Source organism: Anopheles merus, chromosome 3L (assembly GCF_017562075.2).
Source record: "Anopheles merus strain MAF chromosome 3L, AmerM5.1, whole genome shotgun sequence".
NCBI lineage: Eukaryota > Metazoa > Arthropoda > Insecta > Diptera > Culicidae > Anopheles > Anopheles merus.
The window spans coordinates 19,028,955-19,043,553 of NC_054085.1; the positions used below are offsets into that span (position 1 = coordinate 19,028,955).

Here is a 14,599-nt window from a genome sequence, read left to right on the forward strand (position 1 = left end):
TTTAGAACCCGTTTAGTGGTCGTTTAGGGGATTTGTGGCACTTGGAGCTTGTATCCATTATACTACATCCTATGGCTTAACTCAACCCATGAATTGCCATAGAATGTGTGTCAATTTTGAAAATGATATTGTACCTTAGCTACTGTTGAAATTGAAAACAAAATAAGAAAAATGTAATTGCTTCGAAATGAAAGAATGTTATTCCAAACAAAGTTTTTTTAATGCGATTATGCTTGAAATTGATATTGTTTCTATTTCGATCTAAACTGGAACTAAACTAGAACTAAAACTGAATCTTTTCCGTTCCTCGATCAAGCCCTGAACCTGTTCTGGTCCACAATTTGAAACTGTTCTGGAAAAGTTGTTCAGCGTTGTAAATATAGAAGAAAGTAAATGTTTAAAACCATATCTATTTAAAACTATTTCAGCGCGAAAAGAAAAGCATAGTCTAAGCGCTTGACGAAAGGATTTTTCTAAAATTTTCAATCAAATGGAAAATTTTAACAGCGCAAACGGTTTTTCGAACAAGGAATTTGAATGTGGTTTCCATTTCGCCACCCGAAAAGTTTCGAAATTCAATCGTAACTGTCAAAAACTGTTTACGATTCGTTTGCCAGCCATCACTGAACCAACCCGATCCCGTGGGGCGGAGGGTGGGTGGCGGCTGGTTGCGCTGTGACACATCGCCTTCTCACCCTCGCACTGTTTCACTCTCTCCGACGCAATAGAAGCGCGTGCGAGCGAAACGCATATCGATAGCGGGCATCCCGTTCTTTCCAGGGCGCGATACATCAAAAAAACAAATATGGCGACTCGGTTCGATCGGAGCTGGAATTAGTGTCGGTGCATGTTAGGCGAAAATTACCCATTTTCCAATCACGGCTCGCGGTGCCGCCAGTGTGCAAAGCGTAGAGGAAACGTCCCGCTACCCGGTGCGAGTGAAGTTCGGGCACGACTGTACGGTACAGTGCGTGAAATCGTGCGAAAAGAAAGTCGGTCCCATCACTGATTCCGCGGGTGTATGTGTGAGTGTGTGTGTGCGTGACGGTCGGTCAAACCTCAGCCCCTTGAAGCGGGTGGTGTTGAAAGCAAAAGCAAGTGTAAGTAGAAGCAGAAGAAGAAGTAGCAGAGAGGGAGTGAAAAGGAGAAAAAGAGATTGCGGCGTGCGGCGTGTGAACTGGTGAAGAGCGGTCCAGTAAAGCGGGCAAAAGAGAGAAAAAAGAATCCGCAGTACGTGTGACAGAGAGTCGCCGAAGCAGTCGTGCCTGTGTGTGCGTGTGTGGTTTTGTGATTTGCTAGAGTGAGAAAGGAGGAAAGCAGAGAGCTGGAACCGTGAGCTGGTGGTGCGGGGTGACAACGAAGCATGCCGATGCGTGGCTGAGTGGATGCATGTGTAGGTGTGTGAATGCAACAGCACAAACAAGACGGGCGCCGCTAGTGTGTGAGTGTGTGTAAGTATGAGCGGGAAGGAAAAAATAAGTTTTTGATGAGCTGATTTACTGAGAAAGAGGATGCTTGCTGCGTTGGCTCAAGGATGTGTTGTTTGCGGGGTGTGTGTGTGTGTGTGTGCGCGCTTGATTAAGAATTTATTACCATTAATTAAGTCCAATAAGTCGACCTGTCACTAGTGACGGAGATTTTTCCCGCAGAAATGGCAAAGCGTCAACAATTCGAATCTGCTACAATCAGATAATCCTACAAATGAGTATGATACGTCATGAAACGTTGATTTCAAACTGTGTAATAATTACAAACTCCCATTTTAGGTCTACATGATGAACAGAACGGATTGCTTTTTGATAAAAAAAGGGCAAATTTGAATGATTTTTTGGAGCTCCAACGAGCTCAGAGAACGTTCTCAGTTGAATCCTGCCAAATGATGCGAATCAAATCGGCCCACATGATGGCCAAAATGATCAACACCTATCGGCATTTACTCCAGAAACATTTGGCGAATGGCCAGTCCGTTGAATGGATGGCCAATTCTGACTGATGCCCTAGTATCGTGCCGCCCTCATTGTCTCGGTGTCGCTTGGGCAGAAGTTCAAGGGTCAAGTCGAACCGGGCGACTGAGAAAGTACCCATCGAATATGGACCAGATGACCTGTTGTGTTGTTGCAGGCCGAATGTCTGACACCAATTTTGGACCAATCTGCGCGGTTCCGAAAAGACTCCCGAATGTTCCGGAGCCTTCCATTGCCAGCAGTGGGCAGCTAGAGCCTTCCGAAGCAGTCTGAAGCTGTCAGATGTTATTACAGGATCCTTCTTCCTTAATCCTTAAATAATTTTCTATTTTAGTGCTGTATTGTATCCATGTATCCCTATTGAGTGGCATTTCCGGCGCAAAATATTGTGCTTTTGATGGCATAAAATTCAAATGAAGCAACCTTGCCAGCGAACCAGGCAAGCGACGAACCCTTTTTTGAGCGTAAAACGGCCATTGGCACCGGCATCCATGCATTTTGGCAGCTTGGATGCTGCTCACATTCTCAAGACCCAGCATCAAATGCGTCCAAATGCATCTCCTTCTAGCTTCCCAATCATCCAATACAGCGGAATTAACTCCCGCTCCAAACGCCCTGCAGTGATAGTGTCACAAATGTAGCCCGAGCAGTGGTGAGCATGAATCTCGCGTGCTGGAGGAAAATCAAGATTTTCCACCACGAGATTGGGAGAGAAAATTTCATCTCGCCTCCTTGTGTACCGTCCCGCAGATTTTGGGCTTTGGAGAGAAGAGCCCGAGAGAGAGAGAGCGAGAGAAAGAGCAAGAGAAGCCAAACACAATCTCAATGGCAATGCGCAAAGAGGACGAAAGATGGAAATCGTTGTGCTCTCCTATAGTCTAGGTGGGCTGTGGTGGCTGGCGCACACACAGGCCCAGTGACAGCAGCAGCACCAACACACGCTCGCGAACGGGCGCATCAACACACACACAGACAGACACGTAGAAGAGAGTCAGCGGCGAATGGAAAATTTTGCACCGCGCCACTGTGGTGTGCCGTTACTCCCAAGACGTCAGAGTCGGGTGCGTGCGTGACACGAGAGCGGACACGGCAAATGCCATCCAGTGCGAAAAGGGGGTTGCGTGCGTTCGTTGCGGCACGGCGGGCCGTTCGTGCGTGTGTGTGGTGTGATGGTGTGATAAGAGGCGTAGTTGGACAGTGAAAATCACACATTTTTCCACTGGGTCCTAGTGGGCTTTGCTGCTGTGGGAAAGGCAAGAAACAGTGCACGTAGTGTGTGTGAGTGTGTGTGTGTGGGTGTGTGCAGTTGCCGGGAAAAATTTCCTGTCGCTTTAACCCAATGGTCGAAAAAGCAATTGCAGACGGATTGTGTCTCTGCGTTTTTTGCAAGGAAAATAGTGATCCTCTTGTGTGAGGAAATTAATTATTTAAAAAAACAACCAACTCCTGCTATTACTTGTGTCGTGCAACAAAAAAAAAACAAAAGGAAGGAGAGCAAAAAAGGTGTGTATATGTGGCGCGGTGTGCTGTGGCGGTGGAAAATGTACGGAAAAGTACGCCCTGTGCGAGAGGGATAACCCAGAAATATCCTTCCGGGGCAGTAAGCGGCGCACCTGTCAACGGTAGTGTGTGCGAATTTTGCGGCTGCTGCTGCACCACGGACCCTCCCCGCCCCTGCGCGAGATGCGTATGACAAGGGTGCGGCAATTTTCCTACGCCAAAAGAAAAGGAGGAAAAAATGCAAAAACAAACGCTCGTTCGGTGTGAAAATGGTTAATGATTGATGGAATTATTTTGCAAGATTGGTGAAGGGAAGAGGAAAAAAACGCATACACACACACACGCATAAAAGGATTACGCCCCACAATTGTATATGAATGTGTGTGTGTCTATCTATGTGTGTAGCCATTTTTACTCTTTTCCTTTTCTCTTCGTTTCATGATTTTGCTTATCAAATGATGCACCGATAAAAAAAAGGAAAATCTTCCACTATACATCCCTCCGCTCCTCTCCTCCTTTAGCAATAGGGCGTATGGCGCTGTACGTGTGCATCTCTGCGTGTGTGTGTGCGCGCATCCGGAAAGTGCAATCTCCGGGCTGGGGTGGTGGTGTCCCAGGGCAAAGGAAGAAATCTGGGTTACTATGGTCATTTACGCTGCACGGGACGCCCGTGCAAGGTAGTAGTAGTAAGAAGAAGAGGAAGAAGAAGAAGTGCATTTCTTGTGGCAACGGTATGGGAAAGACGCAAAAAAAAGGATCCGTGAGAAAAAACGGATCGGAGAGCTGCTGGTGCAAAGAAGTGTTACGAAGAAGAAAACACCATCCAAACGTGTTTATGTGTGTGTATTTTAAGGATGCCGAGCTCTTCAGCGTGAGCGTTTGGGAGAGCATGTGAGAACGATCCTTTCTCTCACACTCTCTCTCTCTCTCTCTCTCTCTCTCTCTCTCTCTCTCTCTCTCTCTCTCTCGCCTGAAAATGCCGCTCGTATCCTTTTTGCGGTTGGATGAGATAAATCTCATCCGGTCTTTTTTTTTTGCATGTCCTGCATCCTCCTGCATCCTCACCACCCTACTCATCCTGTCGGTGATAATCATTTTCACTAGAGCTGTGGAGCATGGGAAAATTATCCTTTCCCTTGTGTCGCGGTTTTGCGTAGAAATTTGACACAAATACGCAGCGGGGGCACGCACACTGCTAAGCTTCTGTCCACCGTACTATCTCCGGTTACCAGCAGTGGGTGGCAGTTGAGGATGGGGTTGGTTGTGGGTGGGTGTGTATTTTCCCGCAAGGGACACACACTCACGTACACACCGGGGAGCGCACAAATTGTTTATTGTTTGTTGTCGGCAAGCATGAGGCTGGGAAAACAAAACAAATACGCGCACACACACTCACAGTTGTTGTTGTTGTGTGTTTGTGAGTCTCGGGAAAGGTGATGAAGGGGAAGGACTTGCTGCTTCCAATTTACACCGGATGATTCAGTAATTTATATATGACGACAATTATTGACTTTGAGTTGTTCAAGAATGTTGAAAAAAAAAAGTTATTAATACGAGTCGAACCCAAAGGTTTTTTGTCCCCCGAAGCATCTTTCTCGATTTGATGATTCAGTTGGGTAGTAAAAGCAAATCGATCCAAACTTTATGGCAGTAGATAAGGGAAGTGTGCGCCTAATAGGCCGCGCCTATTATTACCTTGTTTAACGAGTTTATCATAATTACACAGCGCGCGATAAGTCATTCGTCAATCATTGTAACGCATTGCCAAGGAGAGGAGAGGGGCATAAGCTGTCAACAGGGGCAGTCTGTTTGAAGTGTGTCAATATGTGTGTTTTTTGTAACAATTTAGCTTACCAATTATGTGTCATATCAAGCAATTTCTTCATATTCTGCATATTGATTGACGAGTTATTTCATTTTTTTTTTACTGAATTGCGAGTCATTTTTGTCGCAGTTTGGAACAAATCATGATTTAAATTGCCAGGGGGGGGGGATCCCCTTTTTTACTTTTACGACTATTAGAACGACTAACAACCGCTGGCGCGACCTCAATATAATAAGTCCCATAAATTCAAACTCTGTAAACTTTTCTCCTTTATTTTTGGTTTGTTGTTTCTCCAAAAAAGTTTCAAAATCTGTCTTTAACTATTTAATTTGGTCAGATTACAGGTCTGCGCAATATAAATTTCAAAGATTCCCTTTACTTTTCAGAGCACGCCAAAATCCTAACCCATTATTCTGTTCCTGGAACCAATACATTACAAATTATGGTTCAAAAACTGCACATTAGTGGTAGGAGCTCGGAATCGGAGCTGGTTCCAATCGGAGAATCGGAATGGAACTAGATCCGGAATGAGAATCAGCTCTTGAATTGAAAAAAGGAGTTTCAGAAGCAAAATCAGTCCGGGAGTCTCCGAGCCAATTTCAATTCCGGAGCCGATTTCGATTTCGGAGCCGATTTCGATTCCGGAACCGATTACGAAACCGATTCCAGAACCATTTCCAGAGCCGATTTCGATTCCAGAGCCGATTCCAGAACCATTTCCAAATCAGATTTCGTAATCGATTCCGGAAACTGATTCTGGACCTACTTTCCGGAATCGATTCCAGAAAACTTCCGAGCTAACCGAAATCTATTCTGACAAATGCTTCATTTTTCCCATCACTACTGCACATGACATAATGCCGGTCCTGGATCTGATGAACCCGTACCTGCCCTGGTACCAATAATGGATCCATACTGGTTCTGGAACATATCATGAACCCATACTGGTCCTATAACCGATCATGAATCAATACTGGTCATTGAACCTATCATGAACCCATACCTGCCCTGGAACCAGCCATGAACTTAAACTGGGCCTGGAACCTATCATGAACCCATACTAGTCCTAGAACCTATCATGAACCCATAAAGGGCCTGGAATCAATCATAAACCCATACCGGTTCTGGAATCGACAGTTCGAACCCATGCTGGTCCTAAAACCAAACATGAACCTATACCGGTTCTGGAACGGATCATAAATCCATACAGGGCCTAGAACCAATCATGAACTCAAACTGAGCCTGAAAGCAATCATGAACCCATACCGGACCTGGAACTGATTATGAACCTATACCAGACCTGGAACCAATCATGGACCCATACTAGTCCTGGAATCGATGATCCAGAAACAGCTCCCGATTTCATCAATTTGCTGAAACAGTACCTGGAACTGTTCCGGGTTTGGATTCGGAACGAAACTTAAACCCCAGTGCCAGTCTAGAACCGATACAATTCCAGTTGCAGACTACAAATCATACACGCAGTAAATGTGCTGCGTAGGAATAGTGTAGGAAAAAGCGTAGGAATTTTAGTGGAATTTGTATAGTGATTTAATTAATCTGTAGTTTGTACATAATCACAGCGCAAATATAGTACAATTCCAAACCTGGGGTGGAGTATAGGAGAACACAAACCGGACGGGAACTGTTCCACGTCCTGCCAAAGTAGAAGCATCTCAGTAGAACACCGGACATCGAAATCCCTGCGGGACAGATACAAAAGAAAAACAATCTAGCACAACTGCACCTGTGCTGCGCTCCAACTCACCGCTAATGGACAACGGTAATGCCTGCGCAAGCGGGAATTATCACGCCATAAAACGCTGCCTGCACCGCCGGCTAAAGCCCATCAAATGCCCGTGGCTGGCTGGCCCCATAACAAACCCCGTGTTTCATCTCATTACCTAGAAACCGTCATCGCAACGACAAACCGGTGCGCGGTTGTGGCGGCGGGGCTGGTTATGGTGGCCAACCGACGTCCTCGCAGATTGTCGATTCCGACCCGGGACAGCACCAAGCACCACCAACATTGTGAAACCGCGAATAATGACGGAGGTAGGGGGCGGAGGGGCTGCTGCAAAACCGGTTTGTTGCGCTTTGGGGCTCGGTGGTGGTGGCACACTTTTTGCGTTTGTGATCGACTAGTAGCAGCGTGTGTGTGTATGTGTGTAGATTGCACTTTCTCCTGCACCTGGGATGGAAGGCGGAGGGGGTAAACAAAGGGGAAGTGACAGCGGTTGCCACGATGCAGAACGTCACCGAGCGGCGTTGAATAGATGGGACAGCAGCAGTGCCTCAGTGGCTCAACTCTCGGCGACAACTTTACGCTTGATTTGTTTCATTAGCTGCATTATTAAGGACAGAGTACGTCACGGTGGCGATGTTTTTGTGTTATAAATTAGAAAACAGGAAATTTGTCACAGAAATAGCGGTGGCACCTATAAATAGTATGTTTTAGAATACTATTTCTTGCTATTTTAAATACTCATCCAATGAGCATTTGTTTGAATTTTCATACTTAACTTTAATGCGTAGTTTCTTGGATTGAATATTGATAGCATTTCAGCCGCTAAATGTTAAATTATATGTAAAAGAAACATCATGCAACGTGACTCCATTTTTGGGAAATATTCTCATTATTTTTTCTATCATTTAGAACTGAGTCATGCACACAATGTTTCTCACATATATTTTTCTTAATTTGTTTTGTTGTGATCCACTTACGCACTTACGCCCTTTTACGACGTACTCTCCCAGTGTCCAATTCGACTCCATCGACGCAATCGGGAATGGGAGCAATCGAAGCAAAATCAATTTACACAGAAATGTGGGGCAGCGGCGGGATAAAATGCACATACACACACACATACAATCAAACTGAAACCCGGTCAGATTGCAAAAGATCGAGTATCAGCCGGATGGCAATACCAGGGCACCTCCAATCCACACCAACCGAGTCGGTAGTGCGAAAAAAGGGCAACTGGATGCCAATGGCTGGCGAACGACAAACCCCGTTTCCCTTTCCCCCGTTTCCGTTACAAACGGTTGATAACGAGCCACACTCGCTGCTGCTACTGCTGCTGCTGCTGCTGATAATGATAATGGTGCACGCGCTTTAGCAACACCAACCATTCGAAAGGAAAGAAGGATATCTTCTTAACGCGACACAGCAATCGCGTCCACATATTGAAGCGCTAGCAAAAGGGGGATCCCGGGCGACACAATCAAAGCGCGAGACGATTGATTCCGGTGGCTGGCCTTCCCTTCAGCGTCGCAAGCGGCGGTGGTGGCGGCAATATGACAAATAACCGGAACGACCTCGAAACGGCGTAATTGGATATCCTTTGTGCGGCGGCGACAACACAACAACGTGACTGTTTCGTGACCGCTGACCTGGCGCGGAACTTGGAAGGAGATGGAGGAGAGGGTAGGGGTGCGATGCGGCGGGGTGCCAGGTTTGAGGGATGGATAAGATGACGTAAACGGGGGAGAAAAAAATCAAAACACCTCCACAGTGTTGTTAGGTGTGCGTGCGTTGGTACTTTTCGTTTTTTCTTTCCCTCTCTTTCTCTGTCTCTCTCTTTCTGTCTGATTGATCTGATCAGCAATTGCGCAAATCGGTCGCGCAAAAATCGATCCAATGGGAAACAGTTTCACGATCGAGGGCCATCAACAGAAGGATATCCTTTTAACTGTGTGTGTGTCTCTCTCTCTCTCTCTTTGTTTGAAGTAATCGACCCCGTCTGGTGTAACAAAGGCAGTTTGGAAGCGCTTCAGCGACTTCTAAACTAATCCATCGAACCCCCCCCCCCCCCCCTCTGCCCGAGTAGGGAGGGAAAGAAGTTAACACTTTTGCCTCCAAACCACCACCGGTGATGCCTTCATTTCAATTTCTTCCCCAACGCCGTGAGGGTTGATTCGTGATGGAAAGTGCAACACTAATTGGACAGTCCCTTTTTTTCTGCGCTGTGTGTTTGCTATATCATCCGTGCCGCGGATGAGCTTCGAAAGGGGGGGGGGAACTATTTCAACGGGCTGTGGTTTGGCCATCAGCGTGATCCTTCTCCTTCTCGTCCTTGTCCTTGGTGGAAAGGAAATTAGTTTCTCCAAGGTGTGGTGGGAAGTGCCTTGACGGGTTTACTTCCGGCACGCAATCAATTCGCTCGCCCCCGTCGCAAGAGTCGTGGAATGTTCCGTTTGCCTTCTTAACGTTTTGCTGCCGATGTGTGTGTGTGTCTATGTGGGTGGGTGGTATTTTAGCAAGGAAATTGATTGTTGAAATGAAGATGATTTGAATATCTTCGAACGCTAAACGCTCCCGTGCATTCCAATTCTTGATACGATTGAGTACCTGACTGCTATGGAAAGGGAAAGCCGGTCGGATAGAAGACAAAAGCAATACTTAAGATGCTTCTTGGAGTGGTACAAACTATGTTACATTTTTCTCTCTCTCTCTCTCTCTCTCTCTCTCTCTCTCTCTCTCTCTCTCTGTCTCTATGTATATATATCTTCTTCTTCTTCTCTCTCTCTCTCTCTTTCTCTCTTTCTCTCTCTCTCTCTCTGCCTCCCTCTCTCTCTCTGTCTCGATGTGTATATCTCTTCTTCCCTTGCTTTCTCTCTATCTCTCTCTGTCTCTATGTATATACCTCTTCCTCTTCTGCTCTATCTCTCTCTCTCTTCTTTTCTGCTCTGTCTCTCTTTCTTCCTCTCTCTCCCTCTACCTTTTTCTATCTCTTCCTCTCTCTTCTTCTGTCTCCCCTCCCTTTCTTTCTCTCTGTCTCCCACCCCCCCTTTCTCTCTCTTTATCTCTCTCTTTCTCTCTCTGTCTCTCTCTCTATCTCTCTGTCGCTCTATATCTATCTTCTATTCTCTTCCTCTTTGCCTCTCTCTGTTTCCTTCTCTTTCCCTTTGCCTCTCTCTTTCTCTCTCTATCTCTCTTTCTATCTTTGTTTCGCTTTCTCACTTTCTCTCTCTCTCTCTCTCTCTCTATCTATATATCTATCATTATCTCTTGCACACACACACACACACACACACACACACACACACACATTTTTTTTTCTTTCAATGAGAACGTTTGTACGAATTCAGATGAAATCACAATTTCAGCACTTGAAATCACAATTGAAGCAATTTAAATCACGATTGCAGCACTTCAAGTCACAATTGAAGCAATTGAAATCACAATTGTAGCATTTGAGATCTGCAACTGCACAGCGCTCAAAGTCACAAAACAGTACAATTGTATCATTTGTCTCTCAGCTTAAAGCTTACAGCAATTGGTTAGTGATTTTAATTGATCTATTTATGATATCAACTGATTACAACCAAAATTTGTCATATCATGTGACAAATGAATTTAAATTCAAATGAAACGGTAATCATTTATCTGAAGCTAATGCCATTTGGTTTCTTTTACATTTTGCATTCGAGACAGCAACTGATTGCAGAATCATAATTGTTTTCCTCGACTAAGAAAATTGGCATTTCTAATGATATTCTAGGAAACTCCGCTAATGTTACAATCATTGGTTTGAGCTTTCATATGCTGTGTTTGTGCTATCAACTGATTGCCTATTCAGCATTTGTGATATCATCCGGAACAGGCTGAAATTTCAAATGAAATGGTTTTAATATAAACATGGCATTATCCTTTTGTCATTTTCATAAAATCAGATTTTGAGAAGATAATTCTCAATTTAAATTTTTGTAAAAACCAATAAAGCGCCAACCGACTCACGAACGAACTCCTCACTTCCTCCTCGGTTGTAAAAGCAAAGAAAATCAAATTTCCCTACCGGTGTGTCTTGCTAGACCACTTTTATGCTAATCTCGGGTATAAGCAAAGCAAAGAGAAAGGGGGGCGATAGAAGGGGGGGGGGCGTACACTGAAACATGCAGCTTATGTTTCTGTTGCTGTGCAATTGGTTCCTTTTTCGGACCCAAGATTTGATATCTCATCGTCGTTTTTTTTTTGTCTCTTTTTCGCTATCGTTTTTCTATCGAAAGAAAATTCTAGCCAACTACGGACGGCCATGGCTCCCAACGAGTGTTTAGTGTATACACAAGTAGTAGCTGTTTGCTGGGTGTGTATTTTTGTTTTTTTTTTTTGCACCGGGATTGCAGATTATCTATAATCAACGGGGAATTTTACTCGTCCCGTGGTTCTTGAACGGAAATCGGGGAAAAAGGACAAGCAAGACACGAAAACTTACCACACCTTCAGTTTCAGGTAGTCAGTGGGTGGCGGGGGGTGTGGTGATGATGATACAGAAGAGAAGGATGTGAAAAATCTTGCATCCGGCGTGCTTGTTACGGACAGTTTCCGCTTTTTCCGTGTCGTCCTTTTCCTTTCCCAGCCGCTTTGCTTTTGCTCTCTACCGGGCCAGAGACCGTTTCGTACCGTCTGGGACCAGTTTAAAGCTGTCCCGTGTCCGGGAATCGACGAACTCGGCCGACGAGCGAGCAGAGCAGAGCAGGATCGATCCTAGCTAGCGAAATGAACCGATAATGGATTGGTAGCCGGAGTAGTTTTCCGCTGCATGCGGGCAAAGTGGGAAAATTGATCATCTTTTTCTCTCCTTCTCGCTCACCTCGTCTTTCCCACTTGCACTCTCGCTCGATTCGAAAATGAAATACACAAGGCACTCTCGACCCGTTGCAGAAGAAGAGACGTATTATTTGATAGGAGAAATTAGTCCGCCTCGCCCTGGGAGTTTTCCCTCTTCTTTTTTCTTCTTGTTTTTGTTTGCTTCAATGAGTTTGTTGGGGAGGGCGCGAACTCGGACCCCCTGACCCTTGTGCACGATGCTCATACACAGCTTCCCGCTATAAAAGGATAAATAATGTCCGTTTTTGCCCCTCGGACCGGGACCGCCGTACGTGCTGTGCTGTGTTGTGGGTGGGTGGTTGGCAGCTTTTCTTTTTTGCCCTGCCCCCCCCCCCCCCCCCCTACAATACAACTGCATGGCCGCAGTCAGCAGTGTCTGGAGCAGTGCCGCGACCCCGGAAAAGCCAGGTGAAATACAATTTGCAATCAGGTAATTTGCTAGATAGGATTGTTTAATGCGGCTAATCAGATCAGCTGCTGAGGCACCGCACTGTTCCTTTTCCCTCGAATCCCCCCCCCCCCCCACCCAATCGAGACGAGGAGAAGGGGAATGATTTCACTTCCGCCCAAGAGGATAAATGGTTTGTTTTACTGGTTTAGAATTTATGCCCGTCTGGTGGTGTGTGGCGTAGTAGCCAGCCTTATTTGCTGCGCTGTATGAAATATATGGCAGGTTATGTAGCTTGTTTCTCGTGGTGTGTGGTGTACCTATCGCCCGTTTTTTTAGGAGGTAATTAAGTGGAAAATTATCAAACCATCAAGCGCATCGCATGCTTGTTGTGTGTGGTTGGAGGTCCGCTCTGTTGTGGTTTATTGCGGTGAAAGACACGTTTGTGTTTTATGTGAACTCTTCTGTGAATTTCACAGGGAAACCAGTAACTGCATCAGCTTTGGCGTGCGAACAAAGCACCGTTTTTAGTGCATTATTCTCATTATTATTGTGTGGCTACGACAGGTTGTGGTGCGCAGCCGTTAGTTAGAGTCGTTGTTTTTATTGTTATAAATGATAAAACAAATTTATTTTAGCACCTTAGCCTTACCGTGTGTTCCCCTGGTCGCAGTAGCATCGCATGAAAGCAAATAATTACCCATCTCGCACGGGGATAATTAATAGTCCAGTATCTCGTCTCGGGGAGGGGTCTCGGAACAGATCTTGAAAGGCAAACAGCGAGCGTGAGGGAGCGAGATAAATAGAGGGGTCTGTTTGCTTTTTTAGGAACCTTCCCTTTGCTGGCGTTGTTTGCGCCTTGCACAGCCAGGCGGGGGAAGTCCTAAGCAAACACCAGGCGATGTGTGGAATTAAAAAAAGGGAGAGTTTTTAAAGGTCAATTTTAAGGTTACCCATTTTCACCACACATTTTGATGCAATCTTGCTTCAAAAGTACGTGATTTATCGCACATAAACATGTGTTGTTGCCTTCATGCCTCACGTCTCAAGAAACCACAAAATCATTAATTGAACCTGGTTCAGGCTTTATCTGGATTTCAGTTTTTTAAACCATGTTTTTTTCTTGTGCAAAACCCCAATCACGTTCCACGGCGTCGGACAAGCAAAAGCTGTGCAAACAATTGCTGTGTCGGGGCGCATAGTTTTAATCCATTTTTGCACACGTGTTTTTTTTTTGTTTCATGTTACCCCAGAATCCAAACGCGTCTTTTCCAATTTTGTGGAAGCCCAGAAGAACACATAACCTGTCTGTGAAGGCTTATAGAGAGACGGCACAAGTAGCAGCAGCAGTAGCAGCAGCAGCATGATGCACATTCTTTTAATTGTTTCCAGAGCCCCACGATCACGTTGCAGAGAGCCGAGGAAAAACGCTCCCCGTTTAGGTCATATTTCTCCTTTGGCGTTGGCGAAGCTTCGGGAAGAAACGGCCGCGAAAAGAGTACACCGTCAGCAGCATATTGCTGCAACAGTAATGTGTGTGTGGCGTGTTTTTCCACTACTCCCTATTGCTGGGACTATTGGAGAGTGATGGCAGGGTTGCTGGGAAGGCGCCGGCAACGCGAGCGGCAACAATAATAAATTAATCAAGAAAATGGCCCTACGTTTTGCTGTTGCTGCTTCATCCCAGCTCCCCGATCAAGGAAAACGTGGAAAGCAACAGCAGCAGCCGCCCATTCTTTTTGCTTGCAGCTTGGTTGGGTTCTTCGGGTTGTGGTTGCGCGCACGAGATGAGCCGATGAGGAATATCTGGTTAAATTGTTCTGACACATGGGCGATGGGTGATTAATGGGTTGTGTGATCCTGTGCTTGCTGCTGTTGTTGTTGGAAACTCGCTGTCTGGGATGAAGGAAGAATTGACGGTGTGTGTGCTGGTGGAATGCTGTGAATGCCGTACCTCCGACTTTTCGAGATTGAGTCATTTCGCGCGCGCGCGTGTGTATGCAATTTTTCAATTTTCCCCTTTCTTGCCGTGTTCTAAGGCCCAAGAAGCCCAAGAGAAAAAAATTATGATTGGAAAAAGTCCAACCCAACAACGTGATGCATTCTGGCAAACATCAGACGGCAGAGCCGTTTTTAATCGTTTTGGATTGATAGTTTTTCAGTAAGACTTTTTAAGACTTTCACGGTACAGTGAGCAAGTTGTTCTATGGATAAGAATTCAGCAACATTGGGTACTCCAGAAACCCTGGTGTATGATTAATTGCGCTCACGCTGCACACTGTTGTATCGGACACGTCAAACCTTTACCAAGC

General features: G+C 45.6%; 1 protein-coding gene across 2 annotated transcripts in view; it reads left to right on the top strand.

Annotated features, from left to right (window-relative positions):
* Positions 1 to 769: 769 nt before the first annotated feature.
* The window catches only part of LOC121600676 (catenin delta-2), a 42,137-nt gene continuing 28,307 nt past the window's right edge, over positions 770 to 14,599 (top strand). Inside the window, exon 1 of one of the 2 annotated variants that reach the window (XM_041929508.1) lies at positions 770 to 1,451. The gene's annotated coding sequence lies outside the window, so the exon portion shown is untranslated. The other variant, XM_041929509.1, reaches the window with a different exon arrangement.